Consider the following 9,602-nt stretch of genomic DNA (forward strand, 5'->3'; position numbering starts at 1 on the left):
CTAAGAGAGATGTTGGCCCTTCCCAGAAAAAAAACTGCATTACTCGAATCAGTGGAAGGCAAAGCTGTGTTCATAATGGATTGTATCTGCAATTTGTCCCAATTTCAAGACCAACAAGGCGGATCGCTGAGGTGGTCACTGATGATCGATGGAGTATCAATCAAGAAAGGCTTAGAATACACAAAACATGAAGATTAATGTCTGGGCCTTTGGGCTGATGATGTAGCCACACAGGCAATTGTGTTCATGTTGACAGCCATCGACTCACATGTATGGTCGCCAATTGACTACTTTGTTTGGAGATGGATTAATAGCCCAAGACAGGCGTTCCTTGTCAAGGAATGCCTACAGCTACTAATACAGCATGACATAGATGTGGTGGCACTGGTGTGTGATGGAGCGGCCATTAATAAGATGACTGTGTATCTTGGATGCTCTCTTCACCAAGATGCACTCACAGGAAAATTCCCGCATCAACATAACATCCCAGGAGATCTCGTTCCCGTTTGAGGTAGTACACAGCCTTAAACTCCTCAGGAACCTTCTAGCTGACAAAGAAGTATTACTCTATAATAGAGATAAAAAGGTAAGCAATTCATCCCACATACATGCATGTAATCATTCAAGAGGAACTGAAAAACAACTTGAAAGTGAAGGAAGGTAGACAGTAAACATAAAGATTACAGAAAGTTTGCCTGTCAATAACAGAAACAGGAATTGTTGATTTTAACATCGAGTACCAGAGAAAGCGGCAAAGTGCACATGCCAAAGACACTGAACTATTGGTCAAAGAGTACCACAAGAACTATGGCTGATTGAAATAAAATCTGATGCATGGTCAATTATAAAAAACAAAGAAAAACAACTATAAAGCAAAGGAAGGAAGGCATTATACAAATAAATTTAATAAAGTATGCCTGTCAATACGATACCATAGCCCACGTTGCTATAACCACCTAACAGAGATGTTGGCCCTTCCCTGAAAAAATAACCAAAGTAACTTACTCCTACTTGAATCAGTGGAAGGCAAACCTGGGTTCACAATGGAGTGTATCAGCGGTTTGTCCTTATTCCAAGACCAACAAGGCGGATCCCTGAGGTGGTCATTGACGATCGATGGAGTATCAATCAAGAAAGGCCTAGAATACGAACAACATTAAGATTAATTTCTGGGCCTTTGGGCTGATGATGTAGCCACACAGGAAATTGTGTTCATGTTGACAGCCATCGGATACTTTGTTGATCAACAGCTAATTGTTGTTTTATTGATTGGGCACTGTCCCTGATTAAATTTGGATATTCAGAGGAAAAAACGCAACCATGCTAATGAATTGCGCCAAGAGGGGATGCCAGTCTCGTGTTACATACGAGACTTGGGCTTATTTGAGTCTCCATCGGTATTAAAGTGAATAAATTACAGGCCGTCCGCAACCGGATACGGTTTAATGGTTTCTCGGTGACCATTTGAGGAGCTGAACAAAAATATAACAATGATCTACAGCAGACTAAAGTAAAATCTGATGCCAGGACAATTATCAAATACAAAGAAAAACTTTAAAGCAAAGGAAGGAAGGCATTATACAGATAAGTTTAAGAAAGTATGCCTGTCAATATGATATCATAGCCTACGTTGCTATGACCACCTAACAGAGATGTTGGTCCTTCTCTGTAAAAAAAAAGAAACATATTACTACTTGAATCAGGAAGGCAAACCCGGTGTCACAATGGAGTGTTTCCCTTTTTTGTCCCGAGTCCAAGACCAACAAGGCAGATCCCTGAGATGGTCATTGATGATCAAAGGAGTATTAATCAAGAAAAGTATAGAATACGATCAACCTCAAGATGAGTTTCTGGGCCTTTAAAGTGATAACATTGTGACACAGGCCATTGTCCTCATGTTTACTGACATTGACTCACGTTTAAGGGCACCAATAGGATACTTCCTTTGCAGAGGGACTGATGGCCCAAGACAGGCGTTCCTTGTCAAGGAATGCCTGGAGCTACTAATACAACACAACAATGATGTGGTGGCATTAGTATGTGATGGAGCGGCCACTAATAAGACAACGGCTGTGTATCTTGGATGCTCTCTTCACCCAGATCCACTCAGAGGTACATTCCCGCATCCAACAACATCCCAGGAGATCTCCTTCCTTATCGAGGAAGTGCACAACCTCAAACTCCTCAGAAACCTTCTGGCAGACTAAGAAGAATTACTCTACAATCTAGGCAAAAAGTAAGCAATTTATTCAACATACATGCATGTAATCATTCAAAAGGAACTGAAAAAACAACTTGAAAGCGAAGGAAGGAAGACAGTAATCAAAAAGATTACAGAAATTATGCCTGTCAATAACAGAAACAGGAATTATTGACTTTGACATAGAGTACCAGAGCAAGCGGCCAAGTGCACATGCCAAAGACATTGAACTATTGGTCAGAGTACTGCAAGAACTATGGCTGATTGAAATTAAATCTGATGCCTGGTCATTTATCAAAAACAAAGAAAAGAAAACAACTTTAAAGCAAAGGAAAGATGGAAGACTTTATAAAGATAAGTTTAAGAAAATATGCCTGTAAATACGATACCACAGCCCACAATGCTACTTCGACCACCTAAGAGAGATGTTGGCCCTTCCCAGAAAAAAAACTGTGCATTACTCGAATCAGTGGAAGGCAAAGCTGTGTTCATAATGGATTGTATCTGCAATTTGTCCCAATTTCAAGACCAACAAGGCGGATCGCTGAGGTGGTCACTGATGATCGATGGAGTATCAATCAAGAAAGGCTTAGAATACACAAAACATGAAGATTAATGTCTGGGCCTTTGGGCTGATGATGTAGCCACACAGGCAATTGTGTTCAAGTTGACAGCCATCGACTCACATGTACGGTCAGCCATCGGATACTTTGTTGATCAACAGCTGATTGTTGTTTGATTAATTGGGCACTGTCCCTGATTAAATTTGGATATTCGGGGGAAAAAACGCAACCATGCCAATGAATTGCGCCGTAAGGGGATGCCAGTCTCATGTAACATACGAATGTCACATGGAGACTCAAATAATAAAGATTCAACACATGCCATTTACCATAATGAACAATCATCAGGGTTTATTTAGCACAATTAGCATTAAGTGAATATATTGTCTCACTATCCATACATTATATACCTCACTCCAACAATGATGGGATTAGGCCCTGAATTAGCCTATCTATCCTTCACCATTTGGAATATAACTCTAGTACCTGTAGGAATGTTTAGATATCACTTGAGTACATAATTATTTCTCATAGCATCCTGCACTGTTAACTTTCAATTCGAATATCATAAGTTCTCTACACCCTTACTAATCATAGTGAGTTGTGACGGACACCAGAACTGTGTCGAGTTTGAACTCCTACAAACAACTTCCACAATCAGCTTCTACAATATGTTCAGTGCACGAACTCAATACATAGCCCTTCTGGGCTACTCACCATTCAACAATGAAAACATCGACAAAAACACATGTCTTTTCTGAAAATCAGTTTAGGTTTTCTTCACAAGATTGTCATCCTTTCTCTGTATAACAGTTTCATTTCAAGCATTATCTCGCTTTGATACAGCTCACCAGTTCAACGATTGATGACAGTCGGCCTGCAAATCGAAGGTTTGGAACTGCTGTGCGGGTGACTTTACTTCGATGTAGTTCAAACCGCCAACTCAGTCATCCAGATTGTGTATTTCGTCCTAAGTCCCAAGATCACGTGCCATCTACATTTTGAGAATGCACATAACATATTCTCTAGTATGCATTCATTTATTTTATACACGTGCAGAATACAAATGACATACATAACTTCATATTCAGTTAACAATTACTGACATGCATTGTCTTTAACATTATATGAAGCATTATTTGCTGATTTTAGTACATTTCAAGTTCGAATTGTTACAAATCAAATACAATACTCTACCATGGTCTAGCACAGTTCAGCCATGTCTTTAAAGCATTTGAAAATAACTTAATTATAGTAGCTCAATTACAAAAGTTTCATTCGCTTACCGATGGCTTGAGTTTCACAGGCTTGAAAAAAGTGTTAAGTTACACTGATGTAACAGGCTAACTCTTCTGCCTTTGGATTATAAAAATAGGTAGCTCTTGCATAATCTTAGCAAGTTCAGGAAGAAAAGTAAAACAAATTATCTTCAACTGTGTTTTTCAGAGCAGCCAAATTCGACTCTCCCTTCCTCATGGCGTTCAAGTTGAGGTGTGTCCACTCTCTGTACACCAGCAAGCCACATACAATGTATAAAACCAATAAAGTGCATTGCTATGTCTCCTATTCAAAAGCCAAAATGCTAAACCAAGACAGGTATGTCTTGCACGGCTGAATAACTCCTCACCATCAATGGCACACTCAATAGACTCTCTCTCTCTCTCTCACTGACTTTGATTCAAAGATATTGCATTTTCAACGTGACAACGAGACTCGGGCTTATTTGAGTCTCCATCGGTATTAAAGTGAATAAATTACAGACCATCCGTAATGGTTTTGTCGGTGACCATTCGAGGAGCTGAACAAAAATATATCAATGATCTACAGCAGACTAAAATAAAATCTGATGCCAGGACAATTATCAAATACAAAGAAAAACTTTAAAGCAAAGGAAGGAAGGCCTCATACAGATAAGTTTAAGCATGCCTGTCAATATAATATCATAGCCCACGCTGCTACGACCACCTAACAGAGAAGTTGGCCCTTCCCTAGAAAAAAATAAACAGTACATAACTCGAATTAGGGGAAGGCAAATCCGAATTAATAATGGAGTGTATTGGTGGTTTACCCTATTCCAAGACCAACAAGGCAGATCCCTAAGGTGGCTATTGACAATCCATGGAGTGTCAATCAAGAAAGGCATAGAGTATGATCAGCATAAAGTTGAGTTTCTGGGCTTTTCAGGGGTAAATGTCTCCATGTTGACAGCTATCGACACACACGTACGGTTTGCCATTGGTTACTTTGTTTAGAGACAGATTGATAGCCCAAGAAAGGCTTGTCACGGAATGCCTGGAGTGACTAATACAGCATGACATAGATGTGGTAGCATTAGTATGTGATGGAGCGGCCACTAATTTGGCTGTGTATCTTGGATGCTCTCTTCACCCACATGCGCTCAGAGGTACATTCCCGCATCCACACAACATCCCAGGAGATCCCCTTCCTATTTGATAAAGTACACAACATCAAACTCCTAAGAAACCTTCTTGCAGACAAAGAAGTATTACTCGACAATGGAGATAGAAATGTAAGCAATCCATCAAATATACATGCATGTTATCATTCAAGAGGAACTGAAAAAAAATTTTGAAGCGAAGGAAGGTAGACAGTAAACAGAATTTATGCCTGTCAATAACAGAAACAGAAATTGTTGACTTTGATAGAGTACCAGAGCAAGTGGCCAAGTGCAAATGCCAAAGACACTGAACTATTGGTCAAAGAGTACCACAAGAACTATGGCAGACAGAAAAAAACTCTGATGCCTGGTCAATTACCAAAAACAAAGAGAAACAACTTAAAAACAGAGGAAGGACTGCTTCATACAGATAAAGTATGCCTGTCAATACGATACCACAGCCCACGTTGGTAAGACCTTAAACACAGATGTTATCCCTTCCATGTAAAAAAAAATCAGTACAATGCTCAGATCAATGGAAGGCGAACCCTGGTTCACCATGGAGTGTATCCCAGTTTGTCCAGAGTCGAAAACAAACAAGGCAGATCCTTGAGGTGGTCACTGACGATCGATGGAATATCAATCAAGAAAGGCCTAGAATACGAACAACATTAAGATTAATTTCTGGGCCTTTGGGCTGATGATGTAAACACACAGGCAATTGTGTTCATGTTGACAGCCATCGATTCACATTTACAGCCATCGGATACTTTGTTGATCAACAGCTGATTGTTGTTCGATTAATTGGGCACTATCCCTGATTAAATTTGGATATTCGGGGGAAAAAAACGCAACCATGCCAATGAATTGCGCCATGAGGGGATGCCAGTCTCGTGTTACATACGAGACTCGGGCTTATTTGAGTCTCCAGTGGTATTAAAGTGAATAAATTACAGGCCGTCCGCAACCGGATACGGTTTAATGGTTTCTCGGTGACCATTCGAGGAGCTGAACAAAAATATAACAATGATCTACAGCAGACTAAAATCTGATGCCAGGACATTTATCAAATACAAAAAAACTTTAAAGCAAAGGAAGGAAGGCGTTATACAGATAAGTTTAAGAAAGTATGCCTGTCAATAGGAAACCATAGCCAGCGTTGCTATGACCACCTAACAAAGATGTTGGCCCTTCCCTGTAAAATGAAAACAGAACATTACTGGAATCAGTGGAAAGAAAACCTGATTTCACAATGGAGTGTATCCGTGGTTTGTCCCGATTCCAAGACCAACAAAGCAGATCATGCCTGAGATGGTCATTGACAATCGATGGAGTATTAATCAAGAAAGGTGTAGAATACGATCAGCATGAAGATGAGTTTCTGGGCCATTGGGATGATGTAGCCACACAGGCAATTGTGTTCATGTTGACAGCCATTGACTCACATGTACGGTCAGCCATCAGATACTTTGTTGATCAACAGCTAATTGTTGGTCGATTAATTGGGCACTGTCCCTGATTAAATTTGGATATTCGGACGAAAAAAACGCAACCATGCCAATGAAATGCGCCGTGAGGGGATGCCAGTCTCGTGTTACATACGAGACTCGGGCTTATTTGAGTCTCCATCGGTATTAAAGTGAATAAATTACAGGCCGTCCGCAACCGGATACGGTTTAATGGTTTCTCGGTGACCATTCGAGGAGCTGAACAAAAATATAGCAATGATCTACAGCAGACTAAAATAAAATCTGATGCCGGGACAATTATCAAATAAAAGCAAAGGAAGGAAGGTGCTATACAGATAAGTTTAAGAAAGTATGCCTGTCAATACGATATCATAGCCCACGTTGCTACGACCACCTAAGACAGATGTTAACCCTTCCAGGAAAAAAAACAGTACATAACTCGAATTAGGGGAAGGCAAATCCGTATTAATAATGGAGTGTATTGGCGGTTTACCCTATTCCAAGACCAACAAGGCAGATCCCTAAGGTGGCTATTGACAATCCATGGAGTGTCAATCAAGAAAGGCATAGAGTATGATCAGCATAAAGTTGAGTTTCTGGGCTTTTCAGGGGTAAATGTCTCCATGTTGACAGCTATCGACACACACGTACGGTTTGCCATTGGTTACTTTGTTTAGAGACAGATTGATAGCCCAAGAAAGGCTTGTCACGGAATGCCTGGAGTGACTAATACAGCATGACATAGATGTGGTAGCATTAGTATGTGATGGAGCGGCCACTAATTTGGCTGTGTATCTTGGATGCTCTCTTCACCCACATGCGCTCAGAGGTACATTCCCGCATCCACACAACATCCCAGGAGATCCCCTTCCTATTTGATAAAGTACACAACATCAAACTCCTAAGAAACCTTCTTGCAGACAAAGAAGTATTACTCGACAATGGAGATAGAAATGTAAGCAATCCATCAAATATACATGCATGTTATCATTCAAGAGGAACTCAAAAAAATTTGGAAGCGAAGGAAGGTAGACAGTAAACAGAATTTATGCCTGTCAATAACAGAAACAGGAATTGTTGACTTTGATAGAGTACCAGAGCAAGTGGCCAAGTGCAAATGCCAAAGACACTGAACTATTGGTCAAAGAGTACCACAAGAACTATGGCAGACAGAAAAAAACTCTGATGCCTGGTCAATTACCAAAAACAAAGAGAAACAACTTAAAAACAGAGGAAGGACTGCTTCATACAGATAAATTAAGTATGCCTGTCAATACGATACCACAGCCCACGTTGGTAAGACCTTAAACACAGATGTTATCCCTTCCATGTAAAAAAAATCAGTACAATACTCGGATCAATGGAAGGCGAACCCTGGTTCACCATGGAGTGTATCCCAGTTTGTCCAGAGTCGAAAACAAACAAGGCAGATCCTTGAGGTGGTCACTGACGATCGATGGAATATCAATCAAGAAAGGCCTAGAATACGAACAACATTAAGATCAATTTCTGGGCTTTTGGGCTGATGATGTAAACACACAGGCAATTGTGTTCATGTTGACATGAGCCATCGATTCACATTTACAGCCATCGGATACTTTGTTGATCAACAGCTGATTGTTGTTCGATTAATTGGGCACTATCCCTGATTAAATTTGGATATTCGGGGGAAAAAAACGCAACCATGCCAATGAATTGCACCGTGAGGGGATGCCAGTCTCGTATTACATACGAGACTCGGGCTTATTTGAGTCTCCAGTGGTATTAAAGTGAATAAATTACAGGCCGTCCGCAACCGGATACGGTTTAATGGTTTCTTGGTGACCATTCGAGGAGCTGAACAAAAATATAACAATGATCTACAGCAGACTAAAATCTGATGCCAGGAAATTTATCAAATACAAAAAAAACTTTAAAGCAAAGGAAGGAAGGCGTTATACAGATAAGTTTAAGAAAGTATGCCTGTCAATAGGATACCATAGCCAGCGTTGCTATGACCACCTAACAGAGATGTTGGTCCTTCCCTGTAAAAAAAAAAAGAACATAGTACTTCTAGAATCAGGAAGGCAAACCCGGGTTTGTCCCGAGGCCAAGACCAACAAGGCAGATCCCTGAAGTCAGGTGATCAAGAGCTATTCGACAGCTGATTGTTGAAGTTTGATTGGGCACTGTCACTGATTCACTATTTACTCCATTCAAATCTTGATATTTGGAGAAAAAAAGGGCACCATGCCAATGAATTGCACTGGCTTATTTGAGTCTTCATCGGTAAGTGAATAAACCGGATACGGCTCAATGGTTTCTCTGTGACCCTTTGGGGAGTTGAACAAATATATGATGGAACTACGGCAGACTGAAATAAAATCTGATGCCAGGACAATTATCACAAACAAAGAAAAACAATTTTAAAGCGAAGGAAGGAGGGTGTTATACAGATAAGTTTAAGAAAGTATGCCTGTCAATATGATATCATAGCCCACGTTGCTACGACCACCTAAGACAGATGTTGGCCCTTCCCTGTAAAATAAAAACAGAACATTACTCGAATCAGTGGAAAGAAAACCCGATTTCACAATGGAGTGTATCCGCGGTTTGTCCCGATTCCAAGACCAACAAGGCAGATGCCTGAGATGGTCATTGACGATCGATGGAGTATTAATCAAGAAAGGTGTAGAATACGATCAGCATGAAGATGAGTTTCTGGGCCATTGGGCTGATGATGTAGCCACACAGGCAATTGTGTTCATGTTGACAGCCATCGACTCACATGTATGGTCAGCCATCAGATACTTTGTTGATCAACAGCTGATTGTTGTTTGATTAATGGGGCACTGTCCCTGATTAAATTTGGATATTCGGGGGAAAAAACGCAACCATGCCAATGAATTGCGCCGTGAGGGGATGCCAGTCTCGTGTTACATACGAGACTCGGGCTTATTTGAGTCTCCAGTGGTATTAAAGTGAATAAATTA

The 9,602-nt window shown here is 40.5% G+C and overlaps 1 long non-coding RNA gene across 1 annotated transcript; it reads right to left on the reverse strand.

Annotated features, from left to right (window-relative positions):
- Positions 1-3,612: 3,612 nt before the first annotated feature.
- LOC121417117 lies at positions 3,613-6,282 on the reverse strand. The gene is made up of 2 exons (XR_005970314.1): positions 4,050-6,282; positions 3,613-3,757 (listed from the first exon to the last, which is right to left on the reverse strand). It is a non-coding gene; the product is annotated as an uncharacterized LOC121417117 (long non-coding RNA).
- Between the last annotated feature and the right edge of the window lie 3,320 nt (positions 6,283-9,602).

The sequence above is a fragment of the Lytechinus variegatus genome, chromosome 6 (assembly GCF_018143015.1).
Source record: "Lytechinus variegatus isolate NC3 chromosome 6, Lvar_3.0, whole genome shotgun sequence".
NCBI classification, from domain to species: domain Eukaryota; kingdom Metazoa; phylum Echinodermata; class Echinoidea; order Temnopleuroida; family Toxopneustidae; genus Lytechinus; species Lytechinus variegatus.